Here is a 17017-nt window from a genome sequence, read left to right as displayed (position 1 = left end):
CCTGACTGAAATGGTTTAGTACCCTAGAAATTCCCATAGTTAGGAACACAGGGATGGACCACTGGTTAAATTGAGAGTTGTACAGCTCAATATGACATTGCATGGCTGGAGAATATGAAGAAAAGTATAAGGATAGCAAGAAGAAATAAGTTCTTCATAAAAAGAGTGGCAAAAGCCTCAAACAGGTTTCTGAGTGAGGCTGTGAAATTTCCATCTTTGGAGATACTCAGAATTCAGACTAGATAAAGTCCTAAGCAATTGATCTAACTTTGAAATTAGCATGGTCTTGGGCAAGGAGTGAGGCCTCCAAAGGTCCCTTCTACCCTAAATTAACCTATGACTGTCGTATTCCTAATTCCAGTTATCTGTGGCAGGTGGGGCTTCCTGAACCAGATGTATGGGTCTATATTTAGTAGCCTTTCATGCTTTAATTCTCTTCTATGAATTTGTCCATGGTCTTTTTTGAACATCTATAAACTTTTGTTACCCACAGCGTTTTAGAGCAAAGCATTCTACAGCTTGTCTGTGCTGCTAGCTGCACCTTCAGTTTTTATTGAAACTGCTTGTTCCCTGTGATGCCTTCTACCTGCTGTGTTATAAAATACAATATCATGCGATTTTATAGGTGACTAGCATGTTTCCTATCCTTCCTACTTCACAAGAAGAAAAAGCTGGTCTTTGGGCAGGGATGTATGATCCTACTTACTGTCCTCGGAGGCCTGGCACACTACAAATAGTTGTGGAGGCAGACTCCATGCTTGGGTTGTACAGCCCAGAAGTAACTTTGTGTTCTTGGCTATCTGAATAGCATGGCTTGTCCTTGCTTGTACTGAATGGTTTAAAACATGCCATGGATGACGATAGCTCTCTGCAGTTGGCCAGACCCTCAGGTAAAATGTCCAGAGCTTGTTTATCTTGCGTCTTAATTATCCTGTGAGATGTATTGTGCAGTTGTTTCCCTGATTCTGTCTGGTCTTCTGAAGACTTTAAAGTTGTGTGACAAAGGTTATGTCGTGGACCAAAATGTATTCCTTGGGTCAATGCCCGGGAAGCCAAGTCTGGCACATCCTGCCCTTTATTTTTGTGAAGAAATTGAGAAGTTAATATAAGGAATTGTCTATTATGCAAGAGACACAGGAATATTCATCCAATATCCATAAACACTAAAAGTTAATATTCTGATTCATCCTCTGTGTGTGGAAGGATAAAATCAAAAGACAAAAGGATGGCTTGTGCTGGCTTTGTTTTCCTCATGCAGGCAGCGCTGGAGCTGGGCACTGCATTAACAGACCTGTTAATATAATATTCCATAGCAGCCGGAGCAGCTCATGCTTAATGGAAAAACATGAAATGTTCCATTGGGAAACAATTGCCCTTTATGCAAGATGCATTTCTTCTCTCCCCCTTTTGTTCAAGGAATCTTACTTGGAACAAAAAAAAGCTTGTCCCTTCAGACGTCCTCTATTTGTGCTGCTTACTCCCCAAACCAGAATCATAATCCCTTGTTTGGACGACATAATCAGTTATACAAATATCAGTTGAGATAGCACAGACAGATTATAGCTTCCAGCAGGATGAGGGAGGATGGGTCAAGCTTTAAATACCTCTGCCTTTATGCAACTGTTTTTCCTAAGGATAAAGCAAGAGGAATATAAACAAGAATTCTTTAGGCAGATGGCCTTTAGTAACCTCTCCACGAGGCATCGGCAGCTTGTAAATAAAAAGTGGTCCAGAGAGCAAGCCCTGACTGAAAGGGCTTTCCAGACTGGGGTGCGGAAAGCCTTGTTGCACGGCTGAGGGGGAAGATGCTATTGGAAAATTTAATGCTATCGGGGGAAAAAAAAACCCAGGCAGATAATTAACAGTAAAGAGTGAAAGCCACTGTAGAAGACAAAATTCTTTCTCCGTTTTAAACCAGAGTTGACAGCTGACTCTTGCTGCTATTTAGTGGAATGGTTGTTACCTTGGGATGATGGAGGATACTTTCAGGAGCCATAAACTGTAGTTCCTTCATTTTCTCATTTGATGTGACACAGAGGCATCCTGCCCTTGATGTAAGTCATGCTTCTGTTTCCTTAGGGGTGTTACTAAACTTGTAAGGAAATATTGAAGTTTGACCTGTTGTGATTTAAGTATCAAGTGCAATGTGATGTGTGACAAGCATCTGTTTCTAATCCATATCTGTAAATAGATCTTTGAGAGTCCCTGCAAATCCAGCCTATTTTCCTGTCAAATTTCTCCATATATACATTTCAGATTTTGCATGACTGAGCTTAAAAACTGAAAGATTGAAATCCTTCCCTGATATATATTTCCAAAAATTATCATTTTCCAAACTAAGTTAAGGGATGCTGAAGCTGTACAAATTGGAATCACTTTCTGTGATGCAAGAGTATGAATAAAATATCCAGAGATGTCTTTAAAGTTTCTTTTAGACTGTATGAAAACTGGTATATCTCAAAACTGGCACATCTCAAAACTGGCTCACCTCGATTAGTATCTGTTCATTTAACAATTTGGTTGGCTGCTATCCATGTATATTTCTACCAGGCATATGAAAAAGGCTTTTTCTAGGCTGTGAGGAGTCTGCAGGTACAGGAGATAATACGGACAGGAGAGTTTTAGTTAAGATGAAGACTATAGCACTGAATTAGTGTAGAGAGCGCTCTGGAAATGCTTACTCAGCCAGCAGCAGATATGAATACAAAGCACGTAACTTGCCCAAGCGTCTGCTTTGGGTGGGATTGCCACACATTATTTTTTTTAATATCCTAAGATTCATAGCTGAAAAAAGATGCTGTTTGAGACTGCCCAATGAGTTCACTTCTGTCTTGGTTTTTTAGCAGTTGTTTAAGCTAGCAGTTTTGGTTATTTGTGCAGCAAACTACAGAAAAAAAAATCCTTCTTACATCTCACTGAGACCTTCATCTCCTAAGTCTAGCACATTAGGCTTTGATGGATTTTAGTCAGAGGCCAGAAATGAATAACATAAGCCACTTGTCTTCACTTGTGCTATCAGACAACTATTTTTGTAAGATAATAGGGCCTTTTGCTGCATAGGATTTAGAGACAACTCTTGCCTCTTTAGTATTGGATCTGAGATACTGTATACAGAGCTGTAAATCACAGCTAACCATTTCAGGTACTCAAATTAGGTAGGAAAACTGCATCTAAGTATTCATTACCCTATTGGAATGATTGTCGCTGGAGAATTAAATGTATAAAAGCATGCAGAGTCAGATGACCATTTTTGCAAAGTGTTCCCATACTTGGTTGAAAAACTGTAAAGTGGGTAAAGATACCTATTTTCCCAGAAAAACATAATAATAATAATAATTAAAAAGCCAGGTTTGACTGCGTTAACCTGAGTCTTTGTGGGATGTAATGCTAAACTAGCCTTTAAAAACTTATCTTTAGCATGCCACAGTAAAAACTGGACACGTGGGGAAAAGATTATGAGAAATGAATTAGGAAACTCGTCTGGCAAAGCTTTTTTCACCTTTTACCACCACACATGTAAATTCTGTAGGCTGCATGCCCAGTGTGGGTGTAAGGCTTAGTTATGATTCAGCTAAATGGAATGTAAATGAAGTCTCCTATAATGAAATGAGTGGGAACATTTTGGACTTTCATTAACTTCATACTGTAAAAAGATAATTCAAAGAGCTCCTTCTAGCTCCTGAAAGATAGTTTTCAAAAACCTGATTAGAGACGGATAGAATTGAGGGTTTTGTTGAACTTAAACCTTTGATGAGAAATGTCTGTAAAATCCTCTTATCCCTGGTGCCAAGGATGATTTGAGAAATGAAATCTTGAGTGTCTGAAAGGGACAGACAAATTGAATTTAACACAAATGGTTGCCAATAGCTGGAATTCGGCACTGTCTCTGAGCTGAAAAGCTATTGGAAGTGGTAGTAACTTTTAGTAAAACCAGTATTCAAGTAATGACACACTAATAACTTCAGCCAAGGGCCAAAGAGAATAGAGAACAAAGTGGGATGGTGTAAGTGAAGTACAAGTCAGCTGGGCTAACTCGCCACCCTTGTAGTTCTCAACTGGTGAGTAGGAATTTAGTCCTCAGCTTTACCCAAAGCCAGCAGCAGGACATTTGTCAGGTGTATATTTTACAGGCTTCTAAAAATGACCTGATGCTGCAGGTCTTGAAAGTGTCCATAGCTGTGCTTGGTCAGATTTTAGAGAAAACTCTGTCTGTAGAAGCTGAGACAATCAACTCTGTGCTGACCCCACTGGTTTTTGCACTGCAGTTTGTGTGCTGAGCAGGTAGAATAATGAAAACAAAACAGTACATCATGTGAGGAGTGATTGTGTAGTCCAAATTAAATTGTAGCACCTCCAAACTTGCAGTATTTACTTAAGATAAATTTGCTGAAAGAATCAGCAGAAGACATCAGAATAATCATGGGTTTTATACTACCAATTGGATGCTGATGAGGAGAGGATATAGAATGAATATAAATATAACTGTAGGTGACATGAAGCGCACGTGAGCCTAAGGTAATTTTGTAAAGCCAATCCAGAGTAGTGTTGAAAACTAGCTGTTCCAATAACAGATTGTTTGCACAGACTTTTTTTATTCCTGGAGGAGGAAAAACTGGTTGTAGTCAAAGATGACAGGGCAGGTTAGAGGCTGGAGGACAAGCTGTGGCCAATTTCAGGAACGCAGCTACCAAGGTACCTGCCCGGTGCGCGAGTGCTACAAGCCTGGGCAATGGCAGAAGAGTACAAACGGTGGCAGGGCGAAGGGGCTGTCACACCAGAGCCCCAGCCAGCAGCCCTGGGGCTGTAACAGCTCCTGAGGCAGAGGAACATGCCTTGTGCAAGCCTCCTGGGGTCAACGAGGAAAATTGTGGCGGCAGCAGGAAGGCACTTTGAAATTAAATGAGTAGATGGTCCTTGGCAAAGCGAAGTGAGAGTACAGGATAAATGCTACCTTGCGGGTTCTTGGGTTTGCACACATATGTAACAATACACAAACATGGGCAGTACTCAACACCTACGATCCTGAAATAACTTACATATACGAAAGGTAGAGACCTAACCGGGAACAGAGGTTGGTAGTCTCTGTATTTGTGTGACATTACAGGCACGAGCCATTAGATAAGGGTGAAGAATCTGGCCTTCACTTCATGAAACCCTAGAAAAGTAATTTTGCGCTTTCCTTGGTAAGTAATAGCTCAACAAAGCAGTGGCTTACAGCATGCTGCCAACTGTCCTAGCTGTGATGTACTCTTCTGCAGCATTTCAGTACGCTCCTGGCTGTCAGCCTTGGGACTGGCTAGTGCCTGAAAATGAGCCTAATACCTGCAAGTTTGCCCTTATATTTAGGTGCTAGTAGACTGTACTGAAGTGCTGCCTAATCAAACTGAAGCAATCAAATTAAAGCTCTGTGGCAATGGCATTTTTGAACTAAAATTTAGAAGTCCCAAATGGAGCTGGCTGGGAAAAGCCCAAAGGACTAGAAATAGTCCGGGACAAGACAGAGTCAAGTTTGTTTCCTTGAGCTGAGAAAACGGCCAAGCCACAGCTGCTAGTCTTGTCTGGAGTGGACAGCTGTAGAAAACATTTTGCTGTGCAGCAAAAGGGCAAATATTAGGATGCCATAAGACTCACTGTAGATTGGCTTGCATAGCTGAACTCTGTGGTGGGCTCCTGCCCTCCCCTTACACCGGCATTATTATTTAGGGGTGAAGCAAGAGCAGAATTTGCCTTGCTGGCAAGCAGCCATGAAGCTCCTGATTTTATAGTTGAATGATGAAGTGTTCATTAATATTATACCACAATCCCTGTGAGGACACTGTCTCCTAACACCAACATGGCAACAAGAGCAACAGGACTGGGTCTCAGTGCCGACCTTCAGTAAAAGGTTTCTTCAGTGAAAGAAATAAGCATGAACAAAATTCTGCTCGGTGTAGCTTTCCAGTAGGAGATGTGACTGAATAATGGTTAGGCAGCTAGGTGAAAAGGTAGTGGCCTGCTCTGCTTTTGGCTTGCAACTTAAGAAAATAGATCTCAGGCTCTTGTGGGTTGCATCTACGTAAAAAAATTTAAAGGATTTAAGCTGGCCTAGCATAAGCTGAACACTTGCTCGGGGAGCATCATTGTGTGGATGCAAGGGAACACCTTCAAGTGAGAGATTATTTTGGTGCAAATAATGTTGTGATTCACAAGTGCCTTTTAAAAAGTAAAATGCTGATGTGCAGCTCTGATTCTAGGTAACCACACGGAAGCAAAAATACCTCAGTGTAGGATCTGCAGCTCCAGCCATCCCCATCGGTCAGTATTCACACACTTCAGCAGAGCAGTGCTGGGAAATGGATCTGGGCAGGCAGTAGATACAGGGATTGAGTATAAATCTGCAATTCTCATTACCTCAATGCCCATAAAATAAAATCATAGGTCCTTAAAATATATTCTTTTTTCTTCAAAACCAGTGGTAAATTAACAAAATGTTAAAACTTATGAAGAGTATTAAACTTTAGACATGCTCATGACATAGTACATGTTCCTTGTGGTTTTGTTTTTGGTTTTGGTTTTTTTTTGTACTAGAATAAGGTCTTAATATTCAAAACTGCCCCCATGTTTTCTTCCTGTGGATTTCTGAGAGCAGCCAGATCTGGAGGTTAAACAATTGCAGCTTTTCAAAAGAGAATGGGTTGGGAACACCAGTGTCATGATGCACAGCCGGAAAAGAATTTTTGCAACAAAAAGATCTGTTAATGAATTCTGAGTATTTATAGCTCTGTGAGCTTTCCTGCAGAGTTTATCTCCATGGGAAGTTATTAGCTCAAAAGTGAGCTTAGTCACAAGCCACTTACAGGGAATATTTCTATTTATAATATTCTCATTTCAGTTGCTGGTGCTTCTGTGACATGACTATTTACTAGTTGAGGTGTCCAGTACCACTCAGGTCAAAATTTATTCCTTTAGATATATCTGTCTTAATGGGGAAAGAGCTATGCAACCGTGACAGGTAGAGGAACACATGCCGTGTGAGGGTGGGATGGAAGAGGAGAGAGAGGTGTTGAAGCGCTGTTGCTTGCCCAGTAACCCTATATTTACACTGAACAGCAAACTAGGGGTTCCCATGGCAAAGGGAGTGGAATAATGGGACGTGTGTCAGTGCTAATGTTGTGCATGTTATTTTTTCATCCATTTACTGCTTTATCTGATCAGTGGTTTCTGAAGCAAATATGCCTTTTTCAGGGCAGGGTGAATGGGGTGTACATATGTCAGCACAGTAGAACAGCTTGGAGCGTGAACTGATATTAAGGCCATTCATGCATGAGGTAATTTGTTTTATAATAGAAGCAGAAAGCTTGCTTATGCATCAGTGAGGTGCAGCAGTCTGCTAGCCATCAGGGAATTAAAATACGATTGTTGACTGGGTATGCTAATAAATACGAACTTACACCCAGATGGATTTTATTGAGTTTATGGTCATGCAGAGCCTCCCTGTTTTTTGCCACTGCCACAGTGCTGGGACATGAATCTTTCAGCTGTTTTTGCAAGCATCTTTCTGCAGAAAGTTGTGCCTGAAGAAGCTGTAATCCTTTCCCGCAGTTGGAGCTCTTGGTGTGGATCTGGCTACATTGCTACCGCTGGAATGCACCCATGCTAGCCTGCAAGTGGCAGCTGCAGCACAGTTGATATGACAGTTTACACTCTTTGGGGTCTGATGATGCCCTTCAAGGATCAGCAAAGGGGGAGGGAGGAGGGAAAATGAAAAATGAGGAAGACGAAGGATTGAGCCTGGGCAGCATTTTTGAATAAGCAAAACTTAGTTCTTCCATCTTAATTCTGGTTTTAGCACCCTGCTTGTATGTGCCTTCTGCAGGCTTCTCTTAGGTTTCTCAGTGAGGTTTGACTTAGAGGAAGGCCTTAAGGTCAAGCACTGCCTCAGTGACGTGCTACCCTTCTATAGCAGCTTCTAGTACCAGCATATCAAGAAAGCTGAGGTTTGGTTTTGAGTACCAGTAATATTTATTGCTGTTTTACTGAATGAAAGAAGTTACTTGTTTTCACAAGGTGCAGTGCTACTATTTGTGACTTCCTGGTCACTGAACGCATGCCCCAGAGAGTTTCAAACTAGATTAACTTTAATTATAGCACAAGACTAAGAGCAAAATTGAAGTGTTGAAGCCCCTTATGGAAAATGGGGAATGTAGGTGTCAGTTTGTGTAGTGTCGTGAGGTCAAATGATGCCAGTGTGAGAGTGTGCTGTCAGTGGCAATGTGCTAGAGTTCCCTTGCCAGAAAATACCCTGGGCTGTAGCCAGGACAAGCTGGGAAGCTGGGTGAACCCCAGCACAAGCAGTGCTCTGAAACAATGGGGAACACTCCCACAGGGAGTAAACACTGCGGCAGAACCAGGTGCCAGGAACAGTCTCTGGCAAAAGCCCAAGACAAGGTGAGGTGATAGACCAGGGATGGAGTCTGACCAGGAGGTCAGATGCGGTGCTGGAGACAAGCTACCTGCGTGCTGGGGGGAGGTGCACCTACCCCATAGCTCAGGCTGGGGCTGGGCACCCAGGGATGAACTGAAGTGGGGGCCCTGGGCCATGGGTGGGAGTGCAGGTAGATACCCCTTGCACAGGGCAATTAGGGCTATTGGTACCCTCGGAGCACTGACAGATTATCGCAGAAACCCTTCCACCCGCAGCTGAAGCCAAGAAATACATTGGACTTCTTATAAGGTTTAGGATGTTATTGCAACCATTCATTATTGTCAAAATATGGACCATTTCCTGTATGTCCTTTTTTCCTCTCATACAGTGAGCTATAAACATTGACTTAGCTGTCCACATTCAGAGAGTTTATCAGTCAGTGCTTAGGCTGCCTTAGCAATTGCAGAATCAATGAAAATTGCAATATCAGGCTCCCCTCAAATCCAGCTCCTAGCAGCCTCTGTCTACTGTGGTTAAAGCCATTAGCTGAGATTCTTTATCAAAAATTCTATAATGCCACTCATTTACTGTAATTGGGTGTTATTAACTGTTGCTCAGGACCCCTGAGGGTGTATTTTTCCTTTATTAAATATGCTAAATGGCATTCTAGACAACCCTTTGGGAAGCTGAGGTTGACCTGAGTTCTTGGTTGGTGAGGCAGCACTGTGATTCATAAAACCACAGCAGTTCAGCTGAAGCCTACCCTGCAGTGCCTGAGATTTATGCCATCAAATTTCTCAAAATGTGGTTCGTGAACCTGAGACACTTCAATGCTAGCATCTCCATTTGCAATGGGTTTCACTGGAACGTTCACAAAAGTCTGCAAACCCTGCTGCCGCATTGCTGGGCTGTAAAGAATCAAATTTGACAGATTTCTTTTGGTTTTGACATAGACTTGAAGGTTATGTGCTACCTTAAATGTTTGTGAGAATGAGCAGAGAATCAGCCTTTTTTTATCAAGAGGGAGAACTGGAGCTGCAGATGTCTTCACAGCTAAAGGTCAGCTGGAAGCACAGACAGCTACTAATAAGCCTTGTCACAGTCAGACCTTTGATGTGATGCCTGTACTGATGGGTCCTCAACTCCAGACAAAACATGATCTGCTAAGCCATTGCTCTGGTCAAGTCTGAGAAATAAGACTCCTAACCTTCATTTATCTACTTCGTGTCACTCCTGATGATGCTTCTTTCTTTCAAGACCAGAAGAAATTTCCTACCATGCGAGTGTATGTTCCCAGACATCTCCATCTCCATACCCTAAATGCAGGGAGATGTCTGTCACTCCACAAAAAGTATGTTGTGTCAACCCTGGTAATGAAGAGCTCCAAACAAAATGAAGAATTTTTAATGCTGCTATAACTTACTTTGAAATGAAGCATGTCAGTGCCTTATGTGGAAAACTAAAATGATACAAACATGGCTCAGGAGCTGGCAGTATTTTGTAGGGTTTTACACTCATCCCATGTGGAACTGGCTTTTTTTCTAGTTGCACATGCAGGTTTTTACACCTCAGCCTTGGTGGTGTGTAATGTTGACATCAGCAGGAGCCTTCATCAAATACATTTGTCTCTGTACTGATACTTTTTATAGAATTGGGCTTTTTGCCACTCAAGGAAACTGTAGTTTCGGAGGAGTTCAAGTGGTTTCGTGGTACAATTCATTCCCTGAGAAGATTAAGAAAAGCTTAAATCTGGCAGCATGACTACTTTGCCTGTAAGAAGCAATGAGTATTTCTTACTCAATCTGACAGAAGAAAGCTAAGACTCATTTGGATTTTAATGGAAAACAGAATGTCCCTAAATAGAAATGCAAACTTTGGCTGTCTTCTGCAGAGGAGAATCATCCCAGCGTAACCTCTGTATAGCTACCATTACTTGCTCTGTTTAACCCTCAGCTAAATAGAGCAAGACTGTGTAAGCATGCAGAACGGCAGCAATGTTTATCTCCTCTGACTTGGGAGCTATGAAATGTTCCCTTGCTGAAGTCCAGTTAAGATGTGTGTGGAGGAGCCTAGAGCAGGAAACATCAGACAATTCGTACTTTTGTTTTCCGAGAGAAGTTACAGCTTTAAGTGAAAGCGGATATACAGTAGGTTCCAAGATCTGCCCTGTCAAACCTTCCGGAGACTGCTGACCCTTTCATTTGTGCAATGCACAAATTATGCAAAGCTGTTTGTGCAAAGCAGGAGGAGTTGTGCAAAAGCAGGAGGAGTTAGGGCACAAATGTCAAGTGCTCCTCTCTTGCATGCTGTTACTTGTCAACAAAGGAATCTCTATATGGCTAAAGGGGAACTGCTTGGTTATCAGTCAATCTAAAGGAGCAGGCTTGTAGTAACAGCTGATATTTTGTAACTATTACCGAGTATGAATTAAAAATCTGGTTATAAATGCCTGAGAGCTTAAGTAACTGGTTAGCTTTATGATGCTGAATGTTTGATACTACAGACAATCCAATGCCTCCAGTAATAGATAACAGAATTGAACTTTTACTTGTCCAGATCTTATCAGTTGCACTGAAAGGAAAAAGATATTCTGCTCTACTGTTCCACACTTTCATGTCCTTTTGCTCCCGTTTCAGCTGGACCTGGAAATTTAGTCAGAGGTTTGTCCTTTTTTTCCTGCATAAGTTCAGCATTTAACTGCTATGGCAGAAAATGGTGTATGCTGCAACAAAGCGTGGCCTGAACTTTTTCCCAATATTTTGAGGAAGCAAGGTAATTGTTTGCTTAGCTGACAAAGGAGCTGGGCTCTCCAGAAGCCAAAGTAGCAGTTCAGGTGACAATGACAACCTAATAAATTGGATCTTAACTATTTGTAGGCTGGAATAAAGCAGTATGGAAATAGTGTTTTCTACTAGAGGGGGATTAAGTTGGTGTTTCAATCTGAGCTTTTGTCTGAGCACACACAGAAGTTAAACTGGACAGAGATTATGAATAAAAACTGTTTAGTGGGTACCAATAAACCTACTTACTAACCAAAGACTACTTGCTGCTTCCAGCCAAATCATCAGAGCCAAGACCCTTCCCCTGCCTCTGTGGCAGAGGTTGCTGGTTGAAGCCACCGTGTGTTTTATCCCAATGGCAGCATTCTTCCTCGAACATGTGAGCTGGTATAGTAAATTTAACCTACTTGGACTTCGCAGCATAAACCTTTAGTACCCTTTTGTAATCCTGGCTGTGCAGCTTTGCCCTATATGGCTAACCTGGCAGGGTCACTTGAAAAAATGGGAAACCCGTGACTGAATGTGATATGAACCCCTGAAGTGTGTGCATAGTTCCTCAAGTGTTAACACTGGAGTCCCTTGCAGTACTTTGTTTGAATAGCTTTCTTGGCTGAAGTGACTATCAGTCACCAGGGCTTGGAAATATTGATTTAACCGCAGGACTGTTATCTTGAAGTTTTTAAAGACCTAGCCTCCTGTCTCACACTCTCTGATCCTCACATAAAGGCACACTTTCCTGTGAGCCAGCTGAGAACTAAGCCTCAGAACTGCTTTGTAGAGGCACTTCTCCTTGCTCTGAGCAGGACTTGCCATGTGTTCATGGCTAAGGCTTAGCCTTATAGAAGCTAGCTCTCAGTCTCCAAGGATGTCAACCAAACTTTTTGACTCTTAGTTGATGATTTGTAAAAAAAAAAGTCTGAGGGAAGGTCAGTGTGGAAAATGTCATTCTCAAAATAGAAAGCTGACATGAAAATGTCGCTTTGGTGAATAGAATAAAAGTTTCAAGTAAGTGTTTCTCAGTTATCAGTAATAATCTTTGAAGTGCAAAGCTGAATGACTAAGGCTTCTGTACTCAACATTCTCAAAATTATCTGCAGCTGGGAAAATGTATTGAGCCATCTTAAGCGTATCAGTTTTCTCATAATCATAGTTTATCGACAGCAAGACAGAGCCATACTCTGTTCTGCTTACATGATGATCCACTACTACCATGCCTTTGTGTGGGCTTGTACTTGCCAGTACTCTTCCACAGCAGCTTCCTTTTCTTTTGCCTGCAAAGACCTCTTTCTGCACTGGTGTCTGTCTATACCACGGGTGGATAGTGTTTAAACATCCGCAGGTGGAGGCTGAGACGCAGCTCCACGTTCTGTATCATAGAACAGGGCCAAATTCATGCCTGACCTAAGAGTGAAGTTCAATAGTTCTGCTCTCGGAATCAGTTCACCATGGGACCAGGCCTTATTCAACTCTTGCTTGCTCCACTGTTTAAAACAACAAAGTACACTAAATAGGGCTGAAGTGTAACTGAACAGTTAAGCTATTTAGATGGAGTGCTTTGTATGGAGCACTACAAACTTCATAATAACTTTTGTAACTCATGTTTTGTCCCTTTCTTCTGCAGAGGGGAAATGTACTGATGTATGTTTTCTCTTTTTTTGGTACTAAGATGACAGAATCCAGCAGTTCATAGGCTGGTCAGGAAAGGAGTAACTAACTTGGTTATTGGACTTTATTTTCAAATGCTGTGGTAGCTAAGTACTCCTAGATACTGTGAGTCGATGAATACTTAGTATGTAAATTTGATCAGTTCTACATTAGCCTATGCATGATTCTGCATAAGCTCCAGCATTTGCACCAGGGCAAGTGACACTAATACCATATAGGACAAAGCTGCACCAAAGGTTAGGACACTGTGAGCAATCTGCCTGCCTGCAGCTGGCGGGCTTCCAGCCTCACGGCATCAGTGGCCTCAATCAGTGTGATAGTAAGTATAAGCAAACAAGAATGTTTGTCCCAAGTTTTAAGTAGTTTGAGCTTGTGGCCTGGTGAGAGGAAAAAGCCTTTTATTGTCAATTCAGATTGCGTAAGGGAACCTATAAAAAATGACGGGAGTTAAAGTAACATATCTGTCATGATCCGCGTTGCAGGAGGGCATTGGGTGAACACATACAGTGGCAGTTAGCAGTACTCATAGAAGGCGTTTTGTTATAGCCCAGGCTCTCTGGATGGGGTTCAAAGAAGCTGCTGAGCCATGAACAATTCAGGTTAAGGTGACCCTAATGTTACAGTTCATAGTCCCAGTGTTTAGGCTATTTTTATCTGATTACCCATCTGTGCAAAGTATGTGGCTTTTCTAGGTGTAGTTGTATAACATGCTCTGATGATGCATTTTATCAGTCAAGTATATTAACTGCATGGGTCTGTACAGCCTACCCTGGCTGATATGAACAGCTTCCAGATTGTTACTTATGTCTTTGACCTGACCAGTGGTGAGGCAGGTGGAGGCGTTGAGGGTCTGTTGGCAATTGAATAACTGGTTCACGGCATAAATTTGGTGAACTGGTGAAAATATATAGATTTTTGAGTAGCCCCTTAGGCTTATTGGAACTGTTGATAGCTTGCTAGCTTGAGGTTGATATATGTGATTTCAAAAAATGTTAAGTATTTCCTTATTTGTGTAATGCAAAAACGTTGCTTTTACTCAGAGGGCAAGAATATGCACAAAAGCTATCAAAAGCTGAAGCCTGCTTTCCAATATTTGGTACCTGCCTCAGGAGGGTAAAGTGTAAAGAAGACAACATTTCCGTGTGTAGTTTAAGAATCTCTTGCTGCTGTTCACTTCATGGCAAAATGAGGGCAAAAATGTTTGCTGGGAAGCTGTCTGCATGCATGGTGGGAGAGGAGGTGCTGTTTGCTGCTACCTAAATTTATCTGCTGCTTGCAGTATCCCCAGCTTTGACTTTTCCAAGTTGATGTGGGTATTAACCTTTAAAAGGGGAAGAAAGAAAGACAGGGAAGGAGGAGTGTGGTGGAGGATGATGATAGCACATAGGAGAAGCAATATATTAGATCACCACTGTCCTTTAAAGAGGAGGATAACTAGGCTGCATCGGGTAATATGGGACCAACAGCGTGCATTGCGGCTGGGAGAACATGAAAGGCTGCAGCAATCCAGCGTAAAGGTCATTCTGGGAGCAAATGACTTAGCTATGCTCTGAGCTGACATGGTTGTCTCTAGAACTTTTGCTTTTACAATTCAGCACTTCAAAGTGCAAGAAATTCTGAAGTACAACTTTCTAATGCAAGTCTGTGCATCCTGGGAATGTGTATAAAGGATTGCCTTTGTGGATTTCCAGTGAAAATGCTTCCAGGGACTTGAACGATCCAAGCAAATCTTTTGAGTCAGCTGAGGGGCTAAATTCCCATAGTACTGTATGATGCAGCATGCAGAGAGAAAGGGTTTTGCCAAGAATAAAACAGGGAACAGAAGAATAAAACTACTGTCCTTGCTCTCAAGACAGGCTAGCCTGGATCTTAGACATGAACCAAGAATGGGAGGTGCAAAAGTGAAGCTACCATCCCACTAACAAAGTGGAATGGATGGTAGATGGAGGGAAGGTCCCCAAATGAGACTAAACTGGGTGCTCAGGCTGGATTGCAATCTTATCAGCAAGTTTTTGCTTCTGTCTCTTCAGGAAGGACTTGAATTAGGAGGTACTAATGAAAACAGCTGAAAGTGCATACTGTGATTTTGGTGTCTGCACAGGGGGAGGAAAGAACAGGTAGTTGCTTATAGTGAGGTAGGATAACTAGCACTGCAGTGAGGAGATCAGTTTTAAAGGGCAGACTTCATTTTTTGCATGACGATTCATTATTTTCACTGTGTATCCGTTACTTACTGAAAAAACAAATTTCAATTTCAATGAAGAGGGACGGGAACAATTCCCGTCACTGCTTGCCCTATGCGGCTCCGGGGCAGGTGAGCTGGTTGTTAAGAGCACACTAACAAACCGCTTGACTGACAGAAGTATCTAGAAAAATCAGTTTAGGCTTCCATGGAAAAGACATTGATGGTATGGAAGGCAGCAGAAAGATGAGGTATAGCTGGAGGAGAAGCGCAGGCAGAAACTCGTCTGCATGAGGGTGATGGGCAGGGCCCCAAGCAGCAGACATGGATTTCCTGTAATGTGGACTTCTGTTCCTGCTATTTAATTTGTTACATGCAAATTTGTGTGCTTCACTGCCAAGAGATGTGAGTATTTTGAACAGGAGGACATGACTATAAAGCAGTTTGAGAGACAGAGGTTAGAAGGCAGGTCAGACCAGGTCATGGGTAAAATCTGAAGACAAACTGAGATTCAGTGGAGGAGAGCTGGAAAAGGAAGGATGACCAACAGGAAATGAAGCTACAATAAACCTTATCCTGAAAAATGCCAGATTGTTTTTCATTCCAGTAGGAATATCTGTCTTGGTTCTCAGAGTAGGACTCCATTTGGTGGGAGAGTAAGGAAAACAACTAGATCTCTGGGGAAAATGTGACGTGCCAGATGTCCAGACGCTGGGTGAAGAGCCGTGCTTTTCCTGCTGAAGTCAGATTTAAAATACATAAAATTTAGATTTCTTGGACTGAAGATATAGAATGACAAATGACTCCTATGGACCAGAGAAAAACGTACGCGCTGTCCTGTGCCCAGTCCCCGTTGCACCTACGCTTCCGCAGCTCCCTCGGCTCGCTTACAATGTATGTTGTTTACTGTGGTCCAGTTTCTGCAAATTTCTCCACTGAATGAGAGGTGTGATGGAGAGGATGGAGTCTGCTTCATGCAAAGATGAACCAGACACCAGCTGGGATCCATCCATATCTGCACTGGGAAAGAAAATATTTGCTAGAGAAGAGGAGTCATGAAACGGAAGAGGGAGAGAGCTGCTTGTAGTTCCCAGTGCTCTCCTGAGACCAAAGTTTACTTACTGCATCTCTTGATGTAGCAGGACTCACAGCCTGTGGTTTCCTTGGAGTGATATTGTTGTAATGTATGCTTTTGGGGGAAATAATAGTTATGTGTTAGCTTGTGTATAATAGTTAAAGCTCAGTGAATTTTAACAGTCTCGTCAGCTGGAGCATGAAGCCCTTTAAACCACACATTCCACTTGTAAAAACTTTGTTCAGAAATGACTGTGTTGCCTCACTTCCAGCAGAAAAACACAAGATTCAGCAGTAATGGTTTACAACACGACAGTGGGTTTGGGTGCTGCCTGGCTCAGTACTAGATGTGTTCAAAGGTACTAAGACAAGAAGTATCTTATCACAGCTATCGATGGCCAGCCGTTGATGCTCCCTCCATGTGTTTTGAAGGTTAGGTTTAGATGAGTAAGTGTTGGATTAAGGACCAAGGTCAGCATGTGAAGATATTTGAGTGAATTTAATAATAATTAGGAGCAATAGTATGTACTTACACCTATAGTAGGAGATCTAGCTTGCAGTTCTTATGAAAGAATGGGAGAAATTGTTCTCTTTTTCAAGCCCTGGTGAAGAGTTAAAGGTTCTGGCAGTTAGCTTTGACTTGAGAAGGTCATTGTACTTCCTGGCTGGGTGACAATCTTTTTGTCTCCAAAAGATTATCTGGAGGAGAAGAGGAGATGGAACAAGCCTCCACTGCCCGTTTGGTTGTTGTCAGCAATGTAACGTAAGGAAATCTGAGCTTTCAGGCTGACAAATGATTTAGCTATCTAGCTTTTAGAAAGAAGGTTGCATGGTTTGTTTTGCCAGCTATCTACGTATTAGAAATACAAAACATCATATGATGGTACTCTTACAGAAATCTGAGTAATTTCT

Source organism: Falco peregrinus, chromosome 8 (assembly GCF_023634155.1).
Source record: "Falco peregrinus isolate bFalPer1 chromosome 8, bFalPer1.pri, whole genome shotgun sequence".
Taxonomy (NCBI): Eukaryota; Metazoa; Chordata; class Aves; order Falconiformes; family Falconidae; genus Falco; species Falco peregrinus.
This window is presented reverse-complemented; position numbering follows the sequence as displayed.